The following is a 24084-nucleotide window of genomic DNA, read 5'->3' on the forward strand; positions in this document are numbered from 1 at the left end:
TGTTAACAGCTGTCAGGCGTGTGAGCCTTTAATGCGTGGGGAACTGCAATACAGGGTCGTCGCTGGTTCTAAATCAGGCTCTCACCAAACTTCCCACTTCTCGTTCTGTAATGGGTATTTACTCAGAAAGCTCCGATCTGTCATTGTGGTTATGTGTTTTCCACTGCCGTGCATTGTGCACGTAATCTTCGGGCATGCATCATTTGAAGTTTATGCCTTGGTACCTATTAAGGTACGAAACCCTGCACTGCAGAGCAGTCCATTGGGTTGCCTCTAGCCGCTTTGGGGCCGTGGCCAGCAGACGGGAAATCTATGAATGTCTGTGCTTTAAAAAAAGGGGGAGGGAGCGAGAGCAGGAAGTTTTAGGTTTATCTAACCGTATTATGTGTCAATGATGCCCGGCCGTCTCGGCGGCTAGGCGGGGACTTTTGCAACCGTAAACGGGAGAGGGTTTTGTGGGGAGGTTTTCCTGGGCAACGGGACCCGGGAAGCTGCAGATGCTTCCTGATCATGCAGTGTTGTTTTACACACAGAGATGAAGGATTTAACCCCTTCCTGCTGAGGACTTTCTGGAGCAATATGGGACGTGCCGCCGCTCGGCGCATTAAAACGACAACAACGCGGCAGCCAAACGCTCACACGGTGTCATGCGCCTCCGCGGAGGCCTGCCAAGAGCCTCTCTCTCTCACGAGTCCTGATTTGCTGCGGCCTTTCTCCCAGGCCGGTGGATACGAGTGTGGCACTTTGGAGACGCTCCCTTTCTTTCGCGGCAGGCGGCTCTCTCTCCCCCCCCCCCGCCCCTTGTTGTTTTCGTTTGCGCGCGCTCGCCGCCAGGGTGAGCACTTTGCAGACGCTCCCTGGCTCTCCGGCGAGGCGAGGCTGCTATACACGCTCCCGGCCGGGCGGGAGGCTCGTAGACGCTCCCTGCTCGGCCCGGGCTCCTTGACCCTGCCGCAGGAGCCGGCGCACAAGGAGCCGCCGAGCACGGGCCGCTCCGCGCGGGGTTCAGGCGCTGCAGTGGCCAGTCTGGCCCTTGGAAGAAGCCGAGCGCCGAGCGCCGCCGCCTCCGACGCCACTACTGCGTTGCTCCAGGTCCGGCCTCCCCGCCAGTCCGGCGGGGGGGCCAAGCCCCAGCCGCGCTTGGGAGAGTAGGATGGGCGAGGAAGGCGGCGGGGCGACTCGCCGGCGAAGCTGGTAAGCAGCGGGGTTGCGGGGCTTGTCTCTCTCTCTGCTCCACTCTGCTCTGCCCCCGTGTAACCCGAGAGCAGCACCGGGAAGCTCGCTTGGAAACGCGGCTTCTCGCAGCGCTGCGAGGGCCCGGCGGGGTGTGCAACGGCGTTGCCGGGCGCCGGGGAAGGACTGGGGGGGGGGCGGGGGGGGGAGCGGAGTGCAGTGGCTCCGTCTCCCCTCCCTCCTTACTCCGCCGTAGTTAAACGTGCTGCTCCTCTCCTCTCTCCCGCCGCCCCCACCTCTCTCTGTGTGGTCAGGATGGAAGCAGTTCGCCTTTCCTCGCCCGCATTTACGCGGAGGGGGGTGGAGAGCGGTGGAAGAAAGAGCTTACTATTCCCCCTCGTGTGCCGGAGCAGAGGCGGGCAGAGGAGTAGGTCTGCTCCTTTGCTTGCCTGCCTGCGCCTATAGGGTGGAGAGCGCGGTTAAAATGCTGCTTTGCCCTCGCTTGCCTTCTGGAGGCAGAGCAGCTCTGCCAGGGCGCTCCTCTCTCGACGGAGGAATGGATGAGGGACAAGGTGGCTTCTGCTTCCTGCTCTCCAGCGCGTCCCGCGTGGTGGCCGCGTCCGGTGCACAGTCACTTCCCTGCGCGGGTATCTCCCTCTCCCTCCCTGTCAGTGTGGACGACGAGGGTGTGTTATCCGGTCCCTTTTCTCTCCTCTGCTTTTGTCAGGCGGGTAAGACCAACGGGGGGGGGGGGACTTTTTCCTATCATTAGGACAGTAATTGCTTCTCCCCATTCTTCCTGGCCACGAGATATGGGGAACAGGTTGCCACACCTGCGTCTACTTTCCAGGTTAGCTGGGTGGAGAAAGAGGAACCTGGGAAGCTGCCTTAGGCGGAGTCAGGCCATTGGGGCACGTCAGTCCCCATCGACGTGCAGCGCCTCTCCCTGCTTGGGGATGCCCGGGATCGAACCTGGGACATTCTGTACGCAAAGCAGATGCTCCTGCCCTTTTCGTCTGCCTCCTACTAAGGGGCCTTTTCCTTTGGTGTGACGGTTTTTGGGGCGGGTGGGCGGCAGGCTTGAGTTTGCTCCCCTGCCTTGTGCGTTCCCCTGAGCAGAGTCTGCCACCTTGCTATCTTTTCTTGAGGGAATATAGTAAACATTATTACTGGGATATAGCAAAGTGTTTCAGAGGGATGAGGGAGCCCCCTTGCCTCTCTTCCTGGCTTTTTCAGGCTCTGGTTCCTAACGTGCACCGCTGTTTGCTTCCAGCCTTTGTCTTTGTGGACAGCTATTATTGGTCTTCCATGAAAGAAAAGTCTTTTTTCTCCTGTTCTCTTCCCTCCCCCCACCTCCCAGTGCCAACAAGCTGGTGGTGATGTTCCCAGCCCAATTTCCGAGGGAGGGATGCAGCTTTTGCCAGTAAAGATACTCCGCCAAGTATCTTCATGGCCCTGAGGGATGGCTGCAATGCCTTTTCTTTTCTGTGTCACCCAGCAGAAGGAACACTTGTTGGCCTTCTTTTGCCCAGCCCACCTTCCGTTTGGGCTGGTGGATTATGTGATGCTTCCCTGAGATTGTAGTGAGAGATGGGAGGTGTGTGTGTGTTGCAGCGGACTATCATTCATCTGCTGCATTTATACCCAGCCTTAATGTCAAAGCATTTGCATTGGAGGTATGTGCAGGAACAAAGGGGCCTGGTGCGTGTGTCCCCTACGGTGTGCACTTCAAGCTTTTCCTTGCTCTTCAGGAAGAGCATTTCTTTGCGCTTCAGGAAGAGACTCAGGGTGGATTCAGAAATTCAGCAGCTCAGCCAGAGTTTGTATTTCCCTAAAGCTATTGTCTCCCAACACACAAACACACAAATATGTGGCTAGGAAGTCCATAGGGAACCTGAGGTCACTGAAAGGCACCTACAGCTGTTGTCTTGTGGTTGTAATATCTCTCTTTGAGCTATTGGAAATGACATGTGTCTGTATGTATGGCTAGGGGGTGGGAATTGGCCACACCAGCAAACTTGGCATGTCAACATTACATTGACATTTTATACTGAATTTTTATACTGCCCTTCATCCAAAGATCATAGGGTGGTTTACAGTATAAAAACACAAAAATATATAGCAAAAATATATAGTAACAAACAAAAACAATAAGCTTCTCACCCCACACATAGTTTAAAAGGTCATATATTGTTGTTATTATTTATTAAATTTCTATTCCCTCTGTTGCTGGGTAGTAATGCTACAGTGGCACCATACCTAAAGCTACTTTGTAGCACACTTCATGCTAAATATGGCAAAGCCAGAATGTTAAATCTGGGCATTAAAATTACCAAGTCCAGTGAGCATGCTGTCACTTTTTTTGCTAATATAAATGATAATTTTATACAGAATGGAAAAGAGCAGTGAGATGGGTTCATTCCACAGTGGAATTCAAATATAGCACAGCATGAAATGACCGTAAACAATGCAGGGAGAGCAAGCATACTCACGATAAAAGATAATGAGGTATACTTCTGTTTTCCTAGGCAAGGGTGGCCAAAAGGTTTATTATGCTCTGTGAGAGGAACATTGCACAGAACACAATGAGTGGGAACACTGGCTTTTAGTGTTGAAGTAGAAAATAACTTTGTGGTATTGACTGACTTCTGTATTTAGCCTCAAGTTTGCTTAAACTTCACTGTAAATCAGAGGTATATAAGCATCCCAAAATGTGAAGTTGGTAGAGTGTTCCAAAATGTTTGTGATTTTGAAAGGATGCTTCATTTTGGCATGCTGTGATTATGATTTATTGGTGAGGACTCTTTGAATTGTGTGTCATAACTTAGCTTATTGGTTCAATTCTGTATTCCTTGTATATGCAAATTCCTCACAAAGGTCCACAGGTGTTCTGATTGCTCATGTATCAGGACCTATATGTTTTTTAGTGGGTAGAGATTAAAAATTCATAGATTTGTAGAGTTGGAAGGGAATCCAAGATTGATTTAGTCCAGCCCACTGCAGTGCTTGAATCTCAACTAGATCATACATGACAGATTGCCATCTAACCTCTACCTAAAAACCACCAAGGAAGGAGAGTCCACAACCTCCCAAGGAAGTCCGTTTCACTGTCGAGCAGCTCTTACTGCCAGAAAGTTAATCGTCTTGTTTAGTTGGAATCTCCTTTCTTGTAACTTGAACCCATTGGTTTGAGTCCTACCCTCCAGAGCAGGAGAAAACAAGCTTATTCAATCTTCCATTTGACAGTCCTTAAGATATTTGAAGATGGCTATCATCTCTCTTCCTAGTCTTCTTTTTACCAGGCTAAACATACCCAGTTCCCTCAACCATTCCTCCTAAGGCTTGGTTTCCAGACCCTTTATAATCTTGGTCAGCCTCATCTACACACATTCCAGCTTGTCAATTTCCTCCTTAAATTGTGATGCCCATAACTGGACACAGTAACTCCCAAGGCACAATAGAGTAAGAGTATTACTTCCCTTGATCAGGACACTAAATGCAGCTTAAAATAGCATTAGCTTTTTTTGCTGCTGCTTTGCACTGTTAAAGCATGTTAAGTTCGTGGTTTTCTAGGATCCTTATATCCTTTTCACATGGCAATTCAGGTGTCCCCCATCTTGTATTTATGCAACTGGCTCATGTCTAAGTGTAGAACCTTACATTTTTCCCTATTGAAATTCATAAAAAAATATTTAATGGCTTAAATCCTCCATTAATATATTTCCTAAACCTTGCGCATTGAGGCACAGTAATATAGTTTGTATAGTTAATAAAAGTGAATCGTAATTTATTCATCTGCTAGAAATTAGAGCTTAAATAATAATGCTACAATACAAATTTATAGATGTTTTTTCTTAAAACAAACCTTATTGGAAGTAGAAAATTTTATTAATTAGTTGCCCATTCAGTGTATCTAGTGTATCAGACTTTCTGCACATTATAGATAAATGTCCTATTGTGCTGCACTGCTTAAGTTCAAAAGTACTGTGGTCTGAACCCCTCAAATCTCCCCACAGTCTTCCCCATAAGTGTTCAATCATGCTATCTTCAGAGTAGAGCTGGAAAAAAAATCAGATGTCTGGTTGCTGAAGGATGCAAAATAATAAATAAAAATGAGGCTGTGCCTAAGGCTGCACTCCTGTATCCTTTTACCTGGAGTAAGCTTAGCTGAACTCAGCAGTGAGTTGACATGGATAGGATTGAGACAGCTATAATCTTTCTTGCACGTCTTGTCTCCTCTGAATCATTTTCCCCCATCCTAGATCCTAAAAGTCTGTCATCTTGAATGCATGTAAATATCATAGCTCTCTGTGCTGATAAAACAAAAATTCTACATGTTAGATGAATTATTGCTGCTTGTACATGTTCATCTTCTGTTGTTTTCTTGAACAGCGGTGGGGATGCCAAGGGACTGTGTTGGCAGATGTGATGGCATGAGAAATGTGGTTTGTCTATATTGTGACCTAATAATTCCCACAGCTGTATTTATTTATTTTTGTCTTTTGAGGAAAGAGAGAGAAAAAATATGACCCAACACCCTTTGGAATTGATGGGGAAACTCCAGTTGATCATAATTAAATTTAGTTAACAAAATGTTAACATGATCTGTTTTGCTCCTTAGGTCTACATGTAGCAACAGTCTCATATTGGATATGCTTGCCTAATATATTTGGCTGAGGTACTAATGGTGTGGTAGAATGCTGCTATTCTGATACTCCAAAGTGAGACAAATCTGTTCAGTACAGACAACAGTAATGCATACATGGCATTAGTGTAAGGAAGGTGAAAGCCTATGGATTCTTCCTGGTGCTTCTGTGAGATGCAATCATAACAACTGCCTTGATGGAGCCGAATAGGGCTAACTAACCCAACTTCCTGCTTTTAACAGAGCTTGGCTAGATATCAGTGGGTTCTTAACAGTGTGGGATGAATGCAGCGGCTATCTCTTGTTTGTCTTCAGTTTCTGGTATGCTGCCCCTCTGCATAGGAAAGCCCTGTTGCCGTAGATTGACTAACAGTCATTGGTAAACTCCTCCATGTCTATCATTTGTGTGAAAACAGTAGTAAATTTCCAAGTGAGGGGTTTTTTAAAATAAAAAAACCCAACTGTTAAGTTCCTTTTCCACATCATCCTTGATATTTGATTGATAATGAAGACAGCCATTAAGGTGCATCTCAGCTTGTCAGGCAGAATGATCCCTCCCTCCTCTCCCTGTGTACTGTTCTACTGGGAGTTCTTCAGACTTCCCTGAACCAAATTCAGGGAGTGCATGGGGGCGAGAGATTGGAGAAAACCCCATTTTGCAGGAAGAAGTCCTTTCACGGGGTTTCCCCTAAGTCTCCAAGAAAACTGTTGTTTTGGAGAGTTGAGATCCCTGCATTTCAGGAAGTTAGACTAGGGTTACCCTTGGGCGCCCTTCCAACCAGTGTTCAAAACTCCTATTGTTCTAGGTGCATTTTGTGACAGGGAATTTAATTAGTGCGAGGAGTTTCTGAGCACTGGGCGCAGTACTAGACCTAAGATTTCAGATTAAAACTGCAGAGTTAGAAGCAAAGGAGGACCTTTTCCTGCCTCTGCACTTCCAGCTACTCTCTGAAGACTGGAGGAGAGACCCTCTTAAGAATATTAGGGGGGTGGGCAGGTGAAGGACTAGACCACGTGAAAAATGAACATAATATTTTAGCTGTTGTTCATTCATTTTCAGCTTTGTATTCTTGTTATAAAAACTTGTGTCTAGACATTCCGTTGTTGCGCCCATAACCTAGGTTTAAGGTGTCATTTAGCTCCTAGCTTTCATATCACTTTCTAACACTGCTTCCAACTCTACAGTTCTTTGACTCTATGAACCTGCCTAGTGCTTGCCCTACTTTGAAAGTCATTGCTCAAGGTGGCTTGCAAAATATAATACCAAGTGTAAAATAGAAATCCATAATTAGAACACAATTTCCAGACTTCAAAGTCTGGAAATTGCATCAACAAGAGCCAAAACTTAACTATCTATTAAATCAAGTAACAAATTAATTTTGTTATGGCATCCGTCAAAGATTGCAACAAGAGCATTTCAAGACAGTAGGTGTCCATATAAAAAAAGAGAATTAAAATGTTGTGACAGAGGTGAGGAGGGGAGGAGCCTACAAATGTGCCTAGTAACTGGAGTAAACCAGCTTTCTCGGTTTCTGCCTTTTGTATCTGCCTGGTTAGATTTACAAGGCTGCAGAGGCAGTCACATGTGCCATAAATCGCTGACATTGATGCCAAGGCAACTTGGGCCCCATTTTTGAATGTAGTACATATGGCTAGCAACTTGCTAAAGTCAGTTGCCAGAGACCAGGTTCTGCACTTGAACAGAAAACCTGTAGATACACCACAGTCTACAGTCAGATGGCTTCTCCCCACTCTGAGTTCTGGTTGCATTTCCGGCACCACAATCTAGACTTTTTGTAATTATATTCCTTTGACTACAGAGCTTCTTGTTGGCCATTACAGAGTAGCTGTGTTCTGCTACAGTTGCTGCAATTTGGGCGAAGTTGCTCAGGGCATGTTCACCTAAGGAACTTAAGCGCTGGAGACACATTTCGCAACCAGAAAATTGAGATTCTTAAGAAATCAGTATGCTAGTCATCATCCAAACACAGGCTCTCAGTTGTCAAGCTATCTAGGCAACTAGCCTGATACATTTCTACGTCTGTCTTAGCACCAGTGTATTTTCTGCATCTCAGTACTACTTTCCTGTTAAGATAAATAGAGAAAAGATAAAAAGACGAAGGAGGCAGAGTCCAAAATGTTGTTATAAGGATGGCGCTGACTTTATGAGACTGGCAGTATGGTACATGTTGATGAAAACTCAGTAATGGAATCCCAGGGCCAGACTGAAAAATGGCCAGGTCACATGTTGCAGTGTTGTACAACCCTCTTTAGAAAGATATTTTCCTGCTAGAGAAAAAAAAAGTACATTCTTAATTTTTTCAAGAAAAGAGAAGAACAGCTGGTAGCATTCTATAAATGATGCTTCTAATAATCTATGGGTAATAGCCAACTAAATTACTTGAATCCATTGATTTCAGTGACTCTACTCCTCCAGTTAGAGAAATCAAATTTGTACATCCTTAATTTTAAAATAATAAAATGACTGGTCTTATTAATCTAAGGCAGGCATAGGCAAACTCAGCCCTCCAGATGTTTTGGGACTACAACTCCCATCATCCCTGACCACTGGTCCTGTTAGCTAAGGATGATGGGAGTTGTAGTCCCAAGACATCTGGCGGACCAAGTTTGCCTATGCCTCATCTAAGGGCAATATCAAACTCTGCTACTTAAATCCTTTGGTATCTACTAAAAGTGTGACATAACATTGGATATCATCGTAATTTGGGGGTTGGTTTTTTTGGTGACAAGTAGTTTTATTAAAAATAATTCAATTATAGATAATTTAGACATCATTTAAGGACAGTTTTCCTAGCAGCTTAAAGCAGGAACAGCTGAAATCAAAAAGAGATTTTAAATGCCTCAAAATAAACTAAAATCCAGATGAGAAAAGGTGTGACAACTCATCAGTAGTGATGAGACCCTCCTGCGTCCCAAGGATGGATATCCAGAGCCTTCTGATTTGCAGGAATGGAACAGGTAGCAGGAAAACATTCCTGTGGTCAAGGGAACATGAGATAGCTGCCTTATACCATGCCAGAATACTCATCAGTATTCTCAGTACTGACTGGAAGTAGCTCTCTACAGATTCAGGCTGCATAATTTCACAGCCTACCTGGGGATGCAACGGATTGAGCCTGGAACTCTTGGCATGCGAAGCATGTATATGAGCACACCTCTCAGTGTTAGAATAAATGTATTCTGAAAGTTTATTTCTCCTAGAGCAGAGTTCTTAAAATTGGAATTCCAGGATGTTGGTGGACTACAACCCCCACCATCCTCAACCATCTTAGCTAATAGTAAGGGATGATGAGAGTTGGAAGTCCAACAACATCTGAGGGCACAAGGTTGGGGAAAACTGTGCTAGAGGACTTGATGTGAAATTACCGGTGAAGTTGGAAAATATGATCAAACGACCCTTATATATGGACCTGGAACTAGAGAAAGGTGACAGTTTCCTCAAGTATTCATCTTTGAGTACACTTTATTTACAGCTTTCGTTGGAAATAATGAATTGCAATCAATTTGTGACCCTTGAATTGCAGCTTTGCTAATGGTGAAGTGGTTTTTTGTCTGTCTCTCCAACTTCTCCTTACCCTGTACCACCTTCCATGCTGTCTCCCCAGAACCCCTTAGTCCCCCAGAACAGATTCTTGGTGTGTGTGATGCAGGGGGCCTCAGTAGGAAAGAATGTAGCCTGTCCTCCTTTTACATTACTCTGTGATCATCACCTGAGGCTTTTCTTTTTGTGTCTCTCCTCCATGAGAGGTCTGGAGCGTAGCAACTCATGAATGGACTTTCTTCTGTGGCTCTCCATTTGTGGAATGCTTTCCTCAGGGAGGTTTGCCGGGCACCTTCTTTACATCTATTTAGGCATCAGGCAAAAACATTCTTCTTCTCCCAGACCTTTAGCTAATTAAACAATATATGGCCTTTTAATCTGGGGTGGATTTTTTGTTTGTTTGTTATTTTTATACTGTAAACTGCCCTTTGATCCTCAGATGAGGGGCAGTATATAAAATTGATAAGTAAATAAAATAAATTCAAAATATATCACTCTAACTCTGTTTTCCCATTCTGCCAAAACCCTCTTCAGAGAGGATACAGAGCCTGAGAGGCAGAAGAAGAAAGTAGCACCTGTTGCCTTTGATGAGTCTTCTGCAGCAACTTTGGGCCAGACAACTTTGGCTGCACACAAACAAGCAATCATATACTCCTCTATCAATCCATACCTATCTCTTTTCCTCCCATCTGCACCCCCAATTATCCCTTTTATTTTCAAGAGATCAACAAGCAGAAAGAGGTGGGACAAAAGGTTGGGGCTTTCCTTTTCAATACTATGGGGTCCTTACTATACTGGCCAAAACCCTTATCTATTTAGTGTTCTAAAAATTAACTTTGCTCGAGTGATCTGGACATTCTTAATTTGCCATTCTGTTTCAACAGTAACTAGTCATATGTTTCCAGAAGCTCGCATACAGAATATGATCAGGAATGATGTCCTTTGCTTTACTGGGAACTGTTGAGTCAACTGTCTTTTTCCATCCTGCAGTGAAATTGGGAAAGGAGTTGTTTGTATATTTCTTGCCTTACTTGCATAGTGCTTTCACTGTACGCTGTATCATGTAATGTTTGAGCAAGATGCATGCTTGTTTAAATGAAGGATCACCTTCTGAAATGTGGCACTTTCTTAGGCAAGTCAATCAACAAATCGCGCCTTTTGGGGTGTCCTGGTTTTTACTTTTTGAAATATGGCAACCCTCATGGTAGGCACGATAGGGCATAGACCTGAAGCAGGTTATTTATGGTGAGGTTCCCTGGGAAGTTGGTTGTGTTTCATTTAGGATTTCACTGAGCAGAAGCAATTTGTAACTAATAGTGTGTGCTGAGAACAGTACAGATCTATGCATCTACAAAATGAAGTTGTCAAAATTAAGCAGGTAATCAATATGCCAACTGGGATGCCTACAAACTGACTTTAAAAACAGAACCTGACTTCTTTTCTTCCCATTAGTTTTGCTGTGAAAAAGACATATTTAGCTATATGCAAATCCAGTAGTGATTGATTAGCCTTGCCTCAATCCTCCATATTTTAAGCAGAGTGCTTGCCTTTTTTCATTTACAAAGAACTGAGTGTATGTTTATTCAATTAAATGTAAACCTGTTCCTTTTGTGTACCTTTTTATTTATTAAAAAAAGCATAATGAAGTTTGTTAAAAACTATGATACTGCTCTAGGGATGTTGATGAATGGGTCATGATGTCATGGACTGAGCAAATTAGCCTACTCAGGTTATATGCATTTATACAGAACATATGAATACTTGATTGGTTGCAATACAAGGTTCCAAGTAGAAGCAATTTGTGAACTGTGCAGATGATTCACTTTTCTTTTCATATTTCATGTTGTTTCTTTCTTATGCAATTTCTGGTGTTGGGCTTTTGGGTGTGGTTCATTATGGGTAACACAAGTAGAAGCCAAAACAAGCTAGAATAGAAAAAGGAGCCTGTGACGTAAATAAGGGGTTCCACTATAATAGATTGGAATTATTCTTTCTTCTCTTTATATTCAGGCAGATACATGGGTTACCCATGCAGCCTCCTACTCAGTTATGTACCTTCATACTATGTCCCACCTAATCAAATGCTGACACTTGAGGAAAATTTGCTTTGCAGATACAAAAAATACAATACAAAAAGTATTGTCTTCTTGTAAACCTGTTGGTCTGCTAAAGTGTTCATAAGGTGGATCTACACACAGGGAAAAACTCCCACTATAAATAAGTCAGAAATTAAATTGTTGAAACTAAAGAAAAAAAGCTATGTAAAAATCGCATAGAAATTTGTTTTGCTCTCTGGCACCATCTGGTGTTGCATGTTTATAACACATTCAAAGTGGGTTTTTTTTTACTAATGTAGCTGAATCCATAGTCTGTGTGAGTGCTTGCTTAGTTAGATAAAATTGCATAGTCATTTACTTCTGTTTTAATAATCTAATATTTGTTATCTGTTGAAGGCTGGTGGCCAGAAGTTGTGTCTTTTAGTTTAGTTGTGTTTGTTTCCAGTTGTTTCATGGTACAGCTGCAATGAAAGTAAGTCAAGTATGTGGTTTTTAAGGAATAAGTTTAAAGTTCATTTATGTGAATGTGTTTAACACCGCTGCATATGGACTCACATCTGCAATCATAGTTTTCTGAATTCAAGAAAAACAAATGGAGAACTAACTAGATGAGAGAGGGTTCATGAAGGATTGCTGTATGCCTCCTTAACTTTTATATGGAGGTTGCTCTTAATATTTTAGCCTTCTACATTATAGTCCAGAAGAAGATTTCTTCCTCCCATATCATAATTGGGATGTGACTCTGGGGGAATCAATGTGTTTGTGAAATGTTACATGTTTTAATCCTTTGAATCCTTTGACTTCATTTTTTTATTATTATTAAAATGGCTTCCAAGTTTGTATTCTGGACTCTTGTGGTGCAATGAATCTTAGTTATAAATAAAGGTCTCAGTTCTGTTCTTATTGTCTGTTGGTGATGGTAATTAGCCTCTTGTTAGGCTTCAGTGCATCAGTAGGCCTCATTTCTTGTCAAGAAGTATTTGAGAGGTATGTTACCTCTGTATTTTGCATTATGAAGGCCAATAAAATGACTTTTAAAATAGCCCGAGAGACCGTTGTGGTGTAATAATCTAAAACAAAAAACACCCTTCATCCTATTAATAGGGATGCTCAGAGAACATTTTAAATAGATGGAATTCTTAAAATATTCTGGTAAAGGAATATTTATAGAAACAGACAAAGCCTTACATAAATGGCTGCTTTTACAGATACAGATCTGCTTAAGAACAGATACAGGCAAACTTTTAAATAGTTTTTGTAATTCTTACTGAAAAAGTTATTCATATGAATTTCAGTGACTTTCCTAGGAACATAAATGAGACACTATATTAGGTAGGTGTGCGTTCTGTTTACCTGTTGAGTCTCTGGTTGTACTTTCTATTTCTGAGTAGTTTTTAGCCAGTGGCATTTTTGTTTTGATTGCTCACTTGGCCAATGAGTCTTACTTTTTGCATATATGGAAGAGCAAGATTCAGGCATGTCCAAAGTCCATTTCGGGGGCCAAATTGGTTCAATCCGGTCCCTGTGGCAGTTTATTTCTTGGGGTAAAATCCTAAAAAACCTCAACAACTTCAACCCTTAAAAAGCTCAACAACTTTGGGGTAAAATCATAAAAAAAGCTCAACAGCTTTCAATCCTGAAAAAAGGTTAACAACTTTGGTCGGCCTGCACGGCCCTTCACTTCATCAGATCTGGCCCTCTTTGAAAAAAGTTTGGACACCAGCAGGAGCCTTTTTATAAAAAGGCTGGGTTTTTGAAAGCTGTAAGTTTGAACGCAGTGACAGAAGAGCTGGTCAATCATGTCTCATTCTTTTTAGATCACTGCTGCTGTTGCTTATCAGTACTGTGGAATGTGCTTGGGGACACACAAGTAGTTCTGACGACTGCACCATGCCTATGATTGCCAATGAAGTCAATCAAGACAAGCATGGGCATTCCAGCTAGAATAATCATTGTGACCCAGTATGTGGGCATAGTGCCAGACAAGTATATATACTGATGTCCTTGGAAGGACTTTTGCTTAGCCAAGTTGTAGCTGGTTTCCAGGCACAGTTTTCTGGGGGAATATTACTTACCAGGATGACTGTAAATGAAAAGCTCAGCTCCTGAGATAAGCTAACTCAATGAAGGTCATGAAATGAAAGTTGTTCATCTTGATCCTTCCCCACCTCCTTCAGTCAACTGTGTCTCAAAAAACCTTCTCCAGATGTCATTGATACTCCATGGACAATGGAGGACTGTTGGGTAAGACGTCTCAAACAGATTTCAGTGACTCAAAAAATTAAGCCATAACAGGTGTACAGATAGCAGCATGGTTTGTGAAGGTCACCATGATAATAGGTACATTCGAGCCAAAGTGAAGGACATTTTAATCCACATTGATATCAGTGAGGCTTCTATAAGTGTTAATTTGTCTGGAACATGGCCAGCCCAACTTCCAAACAGTCAGAGGCTTGTCACTTACAAATCTTCAATAGCTCTACAACAAAGTTTTTGAGATGTAGCTGCCTCATGGGAGCTTAATATTGTTAATGCAATGTCCAAAATGTTGCACTGGGGCCTTGCCAGCTGCTAGCCTATTTCATAGAGTCTTACTCATGAGTTTCAAGAACTTTATAATGGAGCCATAATGTTACAGTGAAGTTTGCAACATGATCAGGTAGTGCTGACTGCAATCACTGTTACATATGGATCACAATGAACTGGAACCTGCTTCAGGCACATTCCACTGCTGCAACAATTGTGGAGTTGGTACTTGGCTCTAAAAGGATCTTTATAGTTTAAATCAGGAGTTAGCAAACTTTTCTAGCAGGGGTCTGGTCCACTATCCCTCAGACCTTGTGGGGTGCCGGACTATATTTTGAAGAGGAAAAAAGAGAATGGATTCCTATGCCCCACAAATAACCCAGAGATGCATTTTAAATAAAAGCACACATTCTACTCATGTGAAAACATCAGGCAGGCCCCACAAATAACCCAGAGATGCATTTTAAATAAAAGCACACATTCTACTCATGTAAAAACACACTGATTCCCAGACCAGCCGTGGGCCAGATTGAGAAGATGGGCCGGATCCGGCCCCCGGGCCTTAGTTTGCCTACCCATGGTTAAATGGTATTTTGAAAGCCTGTTTTAATGACAGGTGGAAGCAGCTGGTCACCCCATCTCTCTGCTGCTCAGCTTTTGGTGAAGGCTGTCAATCACTATCCTGAGGGACTGTTGTATCTCTTTGGATGGAGACTCTATTAATAGTCACCGGAAAAGTCTAAAATAATTGTATGATACCCATGCTTCTGGTGGGCTGCCTTCTTAGCTGGGAATTTGGTAGTGGACCGAGGCTGCTGTTACTATGTTTTTAATCCTCATGAACCAAAGGGAAAGTTTGTGTATGTATACAGAACTCTATTTACTTGCACAGGAAATCCCACCCACCGCCCCAAGCTGCCGTTTTTTTACAAGAACTATGTGGGAAAGAGAATGAATGTAAAGTATAATTGTAGAAGATAAATGTAGGTCTTTGCTTGTGGGATATCCAGTTCTCACGGGCTTGCCTGAGGAAAAAGTAGTGAAAGCAAGCTGGGAAGAGGTCAGATTGGCTTGCATTTGAGGAAAAGATTGATGAAAATTAGTGAAGGCATTTGTACCATTTAGGATAGATTATCAATGATCCTTAATTCATTTTGACAAGAGGAAAGACCTGTTCTGCAAGCTAAAAAGGTTGCATCACTTAGGTCTTAGAGGACAGGAGAACAATATTTCTATCTTGCTTTGTGGTAGCAAGCCCAAAGGGAACAGATAGTCTATCTTTAGTTCTGGTGAAACCTAAGGAAGAAGATACGGATGGTTTGATCTTTGATCTTTCTACTTTTAAAACAACAACCACCACCTGTAGAGCGAACCCACAATTTCATACCACCAATTGCCTTTTAAAGCACAGTATCATAAGATTTCTCTTTGTTCATGAATTAAATTGTGACTTGATTTATTCCCATTGTAATAGCATAAGAAGAGTCTTATCAGCTTTTCACTTCCAAAACGACAGCAAAATGCCAATAACTTAAAATTTTATTTAAAAAAAAATTTTTTTATAGAAAAATAAATTACAAGATCATTTCTTAGTTCCACAATTATTAGTAGAAACACACATTATAATCCTGATTGTATATTTATATTTGTTATATTTAAAACATTTTATTTTCACCACGGCAGTGGTAGCAACAGCGGGTGAGGCATTCCTTGGAGGCTGGATCTGCTGCCCCTGTGGATACTGCTCCTGAGGCAGTCACCTCACCTTACTTCATGGGTGGACCAGCCCTGAAAGTAAAGGTAGAAAAAGAGGATGCTAATTTTCACTGGACTTTTTTGCAGTCCACATGGATAAATCAGCAGAATGGGCATGAGGACAGGTTGACATCTTCCCTCAATTTCTTTACTACACTGAGATCGTCAGCAACTAGCACTGTGTGATATTAGTGGCGCTATTAGAGGAAGTCCAGTCACAGCCTTTGCTAATCTGGTGCCTTCCAGATCTTTCAACCACATCTCCCATAGAGCTGTCTGGGGTCGATAAGAGCTGTAATTCAAAATATCTGGAGGACGCAGCATTGGTAAAGGCTGTCCTATTGCTTTAGCAGTAACAATGGGCTTCTCACTTGTGTTTGCTACTGGCAGTAGGTCATCAGTGAAAGGATATCAAAGTGATAACATTTTGGATTGTCACTTGGTTTTTGTTGCACCAAGTTAAGTTCTGATATGCTTTGATGATTTAGGTGCCATGTTAACTCCCCCCCCCCAACATTTATTGGTGAGTTTTGCTATACCAACACCAATCCTAGTTTGTGGATTAATAATTATTGCGGTTTTCTTGTGAATAATGTTTTGATCTGTAAACTGTTTTAGAACCTTATGGTTGAAAGCTGAGATAGAATTTATATATTTCTTGTTCACTTTGACTTCTGTATATACTTAATCTTTCTTCTTGCACTTTGTACACTTCAAGCATTTTGCATGTATTATCTCAGTAATCCTTACAACAATTTTGCAAAACAGATCAGTAAAGGTGGTAGAAAGTGCAGCTGGGGTTCTGTCAGTGATTGCTTTCCTAAAGCCAGGTTCCATAGATCTTGCCTGACTTTGATAGCTAGCCAGCTTTTGCAAGCCCCGGGACTCTGCTTTTATCCCTGACTGGAGGGAGTATCCTGTTACAGTGACAATTGTGATACATTTACATAGGAAAACAGAGCATGAAATAGTTTAGGATGACAGGGAATTACGCAGCATGATTGCCTTTTTGGATAATCAGAGAGAACCTCTAAGTGCACTATGACAAGACGGATACCCCCCCCAACCAAATCAATCCTCTAAAGTCTTAGGAGCAGGGTAGAAGAGTGTGGGCATAGCTTCTTGGTCAGAAGTTGCCAGATCCTGTCTATTAAACTTGTGGGTTCTTGCCTAAGACCACCTCATGCGTTAATGTATGTAGTAAGTTTCGACCAATGGATTTACAGTTGCTTAATAATAAGAATGGGACAGGGGTGGCGCTGTGGGTTGAACCACAGGGCCTAGGACTTGCCAATCAGAAGGTCGGCAGTTCAAATCCCTGCGACGGGGTGAGCTCCCGTTGCTCGGTCCCTGCTCCTGCCAACCTAGCAGTTCGAAAGCACGTCAAAGTGCAAGTAGATAAATAGGTACCGCTCCGGCGGAAAGGTACCATAATTGGCGTTTCTGTGCACTGCTCTGGTTCACCAGAAGCGGCTTAGTCATGCTGGCCACATGACCCGGAAGCTGTACGCCGGCTCCCTCGGCCAATAAAGCGAGATGAGCGCCGCAACCCCAGAGTCGGTCACGACTGGACCTAATGGTCAGGGGTCTCTTTACCCCTTTACCTAATAATAAGAATAATTAATAACAATAGCTACAGCTACTGGTGTAGGCATCTCTTTTGTTATTATTAATGTTTATTTCAGTGTACAAGTAACTAAAAGTTCATGAACTTTATGTTAACACATCTTTGGGGATTATAACACATCTATTCTTCTCCCAGATATTTGCGTTTTAGCTGAGAGTGATACATTCTTAGTTCTTCTGCAACAGTATGGGTCCAGTGAATATGTTGGTCACCCCTACTGATCATTCCATACTGTTGTTGAATCACTACAATTTCCATCTCAGTCATAAATTATTTAATGGGTTTTGGTAGGTTACCTTAATGTTTCCGACTTCCTGATTCCAACGCTTCCTGCTGTTTGAGGCTAGTGACTAATTTTCTGTCTGCTCCAGGAAAATGAAGCCTTTGAAATTTCAGCAGTCAGGGGAAGTCACTCTTAAGAGAGCTTCAATTATCTAGAATGGGAAACTGAATGTTGTTCTTGATCTAGATAACACATCTTGTGAAATATATTGTATTTGTCTGTGTAACTCTCTAAAAGGCATGGATTTCTTTTTGGTTGCAGCAGAAAAGGCTTGACATGAGTAAGTGAATAATCTTCTGAAATCTTCATCAGCTAATCATAACAAAGAGTGAGCAACCATTTCACTATACTTTATGTATATAACCATTTCCTATACTTATGTCCTATATTGTCTCATAGCAGTGTGTGCACAGGGGTGTAGGAAGGGGGGTGCGGGGAGTGCAGTCCACCCTGGGTGTCACCCTGAGGGGGTTTGACAAAATGGCGGCTGGCACTCACTGTGGGGCCTGCAGCGCACCCGAGCCACGTGTGGCTCGGGTGCCCGCAGGCTCCGCGCTGTCCACCGGCCGCCTCCCCCATAGCTGTAGAGCCGCTGAGGCCCCACACCGCGCGCACTGTCCATATGGGCGCCAGGCGCGCTTTCCATATGGGCACCGTGTGCCCTGCCCCTGTGAACAGTTCACCCCACCCCTTGTCGCGCCGCACCAGGTGCCCTAGAGCCTTCTTCCGCCACTGTGTGTGCATGCAATAATTTTGAAGCTGCAAAGTTTGGGCTAAGTTTTGTGAAGTGGGATAGCATTTACTTCACCTACCTTTATTCTTGTAACTGCCTAAACTATGCACAAACACCTAGACCTTATTTTGAACCATTGCATCTTGCTTTTCCTCCCAAAGCAGATCAGAGCATAGTGTACAATATGACACTTAAAAATAATAAAACACTAAGCAGTATAAAATAATAACAGCAGAGCAGTCAAAATATCTAGAAGGGCTCAAAAACCTGATATATTTTAACTGCCCTTCTAAACATAAGCAGCAAAGGAGCCATATGACATTCCTTAAAACTGCTCTAAGTCACCAATGTTATTGTATAATACTGATAAATGTTTTTAAATGTTTGAAGCATACCAGTATGCCCAGTAGAAAGGATGTGTACTACTGGATACTAGTGGACTGTTGTGTTTCATTGTCTTGGATGAAACAATGTGTATCCAATTGATTTATATCACCCGCCTGCCTATAAAGTGACTAGTCCTACTCATTCTGGATTTCAAGGATGTTTGAAATAATTGCTTCCCTGGATCAGGTTAACATGCCCTGTGGGCTCTGAGAATTCTTACTGAAGGGAGTTCGGAGTCCACTGATGTATCCTATTGCTAACAACCTACCACTTGTAAGCTTATCTTAAGTCACAGAGCTCAATCCTTTGCATGGCTAATAGAAAGTAAAGCCAGCAATTGCTGGAATCGAACTGAAATTGAACTGCCACTGACATAGGTGAGAAAGAACTCCTGAGAAGACTGCAAGTGGCATCAAATCTGAACTCTTTGACAGGGCAGCCCTGCTCTCCTGGCCTGGACCTTGTCTAATCCATTCCCCAATTTGTTTTTTGGAGGTTGGGGGGGAATGGATGCTTACAAGGAATGTTGGCTCTCCACCAGAAACTGCATTGTCAATCACCATAAGATGCTCCTTAGAGCAGGCATAGGCAAACTCGGCCCTCCAGATGTTTTGGGACTACCAGCTGCAAAAAAGGGAGAATCATACAAATTTCACAAAGAAGCACATTATTGTTTATTTCAACTCGCCTGTGGAAACAACTCAGAGGCCACGAAAGAAAAGGATAACAACAGGAAGATTTAAAGAAGGAACTATTGGAAACTCAAGGCAGTAGAAACATAAGATGATTGGAACCCCACTGAACTTGAAGCATGGGAAGCCCCAACATAATTTGGCAGAATATTTGGACTATATGATATGTATTTGTATAATTTGGAATACTTAATGTGATTTGATTGGATTGTTAAAATGGAAAATTTAATAAAAAATATTTAAAAAAGAAAAAGAAAATCTACATGGCAGAGGATGATGAACTTGCTCCTCTAACACATGAAGGAATATCCCAGTAAATGAATGCACCAGTGTTCTGTCTTGCCCAAAATAAAATTACATTATTTTCCCCACTGCCATCATCTCCATGGAGATGTCCAAACTCTCAGTGTCGCATTTAAAGCTGCACTTTGCTGAAGGAGTTGATACACATCTGTGCTTGTGTCAGCTAGGACTTGGATGAAGATGAACACCTTGTTTGCTTGTCAGACTAATCCATTACATAGCTACTTTGCAGCCACTTTCATTCTTGACTGACCTAATTACACTAAAAGACTCCGTTGCAGAATGGAAAAAAAATAGTGCAAGTCATCTTACACCTTACAAAAATTTTTTGGTAGAACTTGTCCTCCCATTAACTTAAACCTTTAAGGTAGCTACTGAATATTAAATGGAAATGCATGGAAGTAGCAATAAGCTACTGAGAAATATGATTGTAGAGTATGAGTCTGTTTCAATTTAAACTCTGCTGTTCTGACTAATTTCCTATAGTTGCTTTACTCATCAAGTTGGTTGACGTTAGAGGAGAATGATAGCATTGATTAAACTACTTCATAGAGATCAAGTGTACTTCTTGCATACCAAGATATTGGCATACATGTAGCAGATGCCTACAGCCCTGAAAACAGTTAAGTCTTTTAGTAAGACAAGACAGTGATCCCATTTATAAGGAGGTGAACTTCATGAATATTGCTGTGGTTAAAATACATATTGATTTTACTTTGTGTTTAAATTAGCATTGTACTGTGTCTGGAAAGAAAGACTGGTATGGTTTGCACGTTGCATTAAACTGCAGTTAAAATAAACCATGGTTTTGTGTGAATGAGCAATATACTGGTGCATGTTGACGAAACAGAGTTCTTTGCTGGTCACCCACTTCTGTGATTGTCATGCCGCCATGAAACAAGCCATAGTCTGTCTTGTTGTGTTTCAGTACTGGCTCATGGTTTGTCTCTCTCCCAAAATGCCCCATAAGTGAAAGCTAAGCTGGGTTATGAAGCCATAGATTGTTTAATGTAATGTGTGAACCAAGCCACTGTCAAAAGTTATTTACTTTACAATCAAGGAATGACTATAAAGTTCTCAGAATTGCAGTCCATCTACTATGTGTTTACAGCTTCAGAATAAGCTTAAAACTGTTGCTGTTCAGACACCAGCAAACATTGCCTGCTAGCTTTAGCCACTATGAGGGAAATAATTCTGATTTGTATAACCTGAAAAATCTGAATGCCATCATCAAGTGGGCTGTGATCAGAAGAGCTACTTCAGGGGTGCCAGTGGGGCTGTACATTTATTTTTTATTTGAACACAAATCTGTGCTACTTCACAAACTACTTTTGAAAGTCCCATCTATTTCATGTTCCATGGGAGTACCTACTGAAGTAGTGCAGGCATAAAGCCTCAGGTACATGGAACTTATACAGCTAATGGCATTCAGGCCTGGTATTATTGCTACCTGTCATTGGCAGCTACAGGTAACTCACAACTTATGAGCATTTAACTTGTCCACGTTGAGCTTTGCACACTTGGAATTTAAAATAAATAAATAAAAAGGGGGTAGGCATCCAGGGAAAAATGACTTTGGCAATTCCACTTGCTATACCTGATATTGGCTGGGAGGTGCAGTTGGGAGGAATGCCAGTGACACAATGGCTCAGTGCATCTGACTGTTAACCAGAAGGTTGATGGTTCAAGCCCATCTAGGGATGGCTGTGGGCAGGATTCTTGCATTGTGGCGAGTTGGACTAGTTGACTCAGGGACCATTCCAGTTTCCATGATTCTATGACTCTCTGAGTGACTGACATTTTGATGTGACATTCTGTCCTGGTATTTGCTCAGTATATTAGGACACTATAATTAGGCAATTGGGGCTCACCTCCAAATGCAATCTTCTTGGCACGTGTTTTCTGTTGAATCGTATCAAAATAGTCACAAGAACTATAGAAAAATAAACAAACAAACAAACCCAAAAAATCCATTGAGAAGCAGTTTTGAAATGGCTTTGCCTTCTAATCCCAATGGTTCCAAATGGAGCTTTGGGTTTATGTGTGTCAAACATAGCAAACTTCTTTAAAAACGAGGAGTTTCATAAGCAGTTTAAATATGCCATGAAAGGTCTGCTGCTAAAAGAAAAATAGTTATATGAAAAATTTGGCTAGACATGCCAAGTCCTACTGTGTGCCTAAAATAGCTCTTTGGATCCTAGTCTATAAAAGATTTGTTTAAAAAGTTGTGTGAATTTACCTTTTGCATTCAGATTTTAAATCCTATTTAATTAAAATTTTCCTCTGCACTGTCAAACTAGCAACTTCTTTTTCTTTTTTCTGTTTCTATTATTTTAATTTTTGCTTGGTTTTGTTTCAGATGTGTATATGTACCTGTTTATGGAAAATTAAATAAAAAGAATTCGTTTTTTATATCCTATTTTATCTGCTTGCATTTTGTTCTGTAAAAAGCAACAGAATGATTGGCTTCCTCTTCCTTGGAAATATGAAATGTGCTGTTTTCCCCTGTTGTCAAATTAAGCTTTCCCTTCTAGCAAGAAGAAGCATTACTGTAAGTTCCAAAGGGTGTTTATCCATCTGGAATTCCTTGTACAGTCTCTTTATCAGATAAAGTGGTTCTCAGGGTTATACTGACAATCATTTCCCTCAAACGTCCCCGCCATATCATATAATACAATCTGTGAATTCTCTGCCTTTTACCTTCCAGGAAACGCGTTGCACATTTTGAATGGATTAGAAAATGAAAATATTGCCATGAAATATCCTAAGTGGGGGTTGGGGGGAGAATGTGTAATGTGGCAGATGGTACACCACACTTCTGAAGCTCTGCTGGCTTGCCCAAGGCGTGGTGCAAAGTGTAAGGGGTCGGACTTACCCTGTGTGTATCTTCATTTTTCAATCTGGTTCCTGTTTCACAGATGCACGGCCCTCTCCAAAGAATGAAGGGAGCTTGGATTTAGCAGATCTGAAGCTGCCTCTGCTCCACCCCTACAATGCCCATTTGGGGACCTAGCAGTGGTTGCGTGCAGAAGCGTCATTGTCAATGTGGATTAGACTACTGGGCTGGCTGCAAGTGTAGTAAGGCATATGCAGTGGATGTGCTCCTCTGCCAGCAGAGCTATCCTCTACAAAGAGAGAGGTGACACTGTTCCTTTTTAATCCCTTCTAGCTAGTTGATCTGAGAGTTAGGACACTCGAGTTGCAAGCTTCTGCACAGACCCTTCATGCTACCTCATGCTGCCTTGCTCCTTCCCCTCTTAGTATCTGGCAGTGTTGGGAAGCCAGGTGAGAAAGGCTGCCCTGCTTGTGTGCCACTTCTGAGTTAACATCAATAAACATATATAATAACCTACTTTTTAACAATGTAGCTCAGTGCTAGAGCACCTACTTTGCATGTAGAAGGTCCCATATTCAACTCCCTATGTCTCCAGGTACTATTGGAAGAGACTCTAGTCTGAAATCCTGAGAGTTGCTTATGTACGGTGTAGACAGTACAGTACTGAGCTAGATGGACCATTGGCCTGATTCGGTATATAGGGCAGCTTTCTGTGTTTCCATGTCCCTGGACTCTAAAAGGTTCCATACCCCTGACTTAAGTTACAGTAATTCTAGATCATGTCTAAGTCGGATATGGCCTTTATTTTTGCCCCAGCCCTCATCCTGTCTTCTTTCCTGACAGTCAAAGTGTGTGTTGCTTGACCTTTGTGTCACCCCTGGCTAATATCCTGAAGGTCATGCCAAACTGTCTGTTTTGCATACAAAACCTATAAATATGAAACCTAGCCTACCTTGGATAAATTGCCTTCAGCTGGAATCCGTATTACATGCTTCTTCATTTCCAAGGAGGATATTGATTTCTGTTTCCACAATTGTTTCTTCCACAGCCCATAAGAGATTAACTACATGCCTATTATACCAGCTGTGGCAAGACTTGGCAGTTACATAAGAGATTTTCTTTATTTAATTGTCTGCCATATTTATGTGTTCTGTGTTCTGATTGATAAACCTATTTTTTTATATACTGTATATAGTTTAAGTGATAAACAGTAATGTATTCTGATCTGGACATACATTTTGAACCAATGTATATCATTCTGTTTTTCTTCTGATCCAAACTACTGTCCGGGCATATGTTACCCTTCTAGGGAGTTGGGTGGACAGAAATTGAGAGCTGGCAGAGTGGTGTGTCACAGTACCCTAGTCTGATTCCTCTACTTGCTACACTTAGTATCTCACTGCAGGTTTAACTCAGTCTGTGTTGGCAGCTAGTGATTCACTGGGCTGTCTTAATGTTCATTTAGTCCCAGCAGTAAAGTTGGGAGAATTAAACATCCATTTTAC

The 24084-nt window shown here is 42.2% G+C and overlaps 1 protein-coding gene across 2 annotated transcripts in view; it reads left to right on the forward strand.

The window, feature by feature from the left end:
* The first annotated feature begins 858 nt into the window (after positions 1-858).
* MGAT5 (alpha-1,6-mannosylglycoprotein 6-beta-N-acetylglucosaminyltransferase) overlaps positions 859-24084 on the forward strand; it is a 109132-nt gene continuing 85906 nt past the window's right edge. Inside the window, exon 1 of one of the 2 annotated variants that reach the window (XM_053405298.1) lies at positions 859-1194. The gene's annotated coding sequence lies outside the window, so the exon portion shown is untranslated. Of the gene's footprint in view, positions 1195-1795; positions 1905-24084 lie in introns of those variants that run through there. The other variant, XM_053405308.1, reaches the window with a different exon arrangement.

Source organism: Podarcis raffonei, chromosome 1 (assembly GCF_027172205.1).
Source record: "Podarcis raffonei isolate rPodRaf1 chromosome 1, rPodRaf1.pri, whole genome shotgun sequence".
NCBI classification, from domain to species: domain Eukaryota; kingdom Metazoa; phylum Chordata; class Lepidosauria; order Squamata; family Lacertidae; genus Podarcis; species Podarcis raffonei.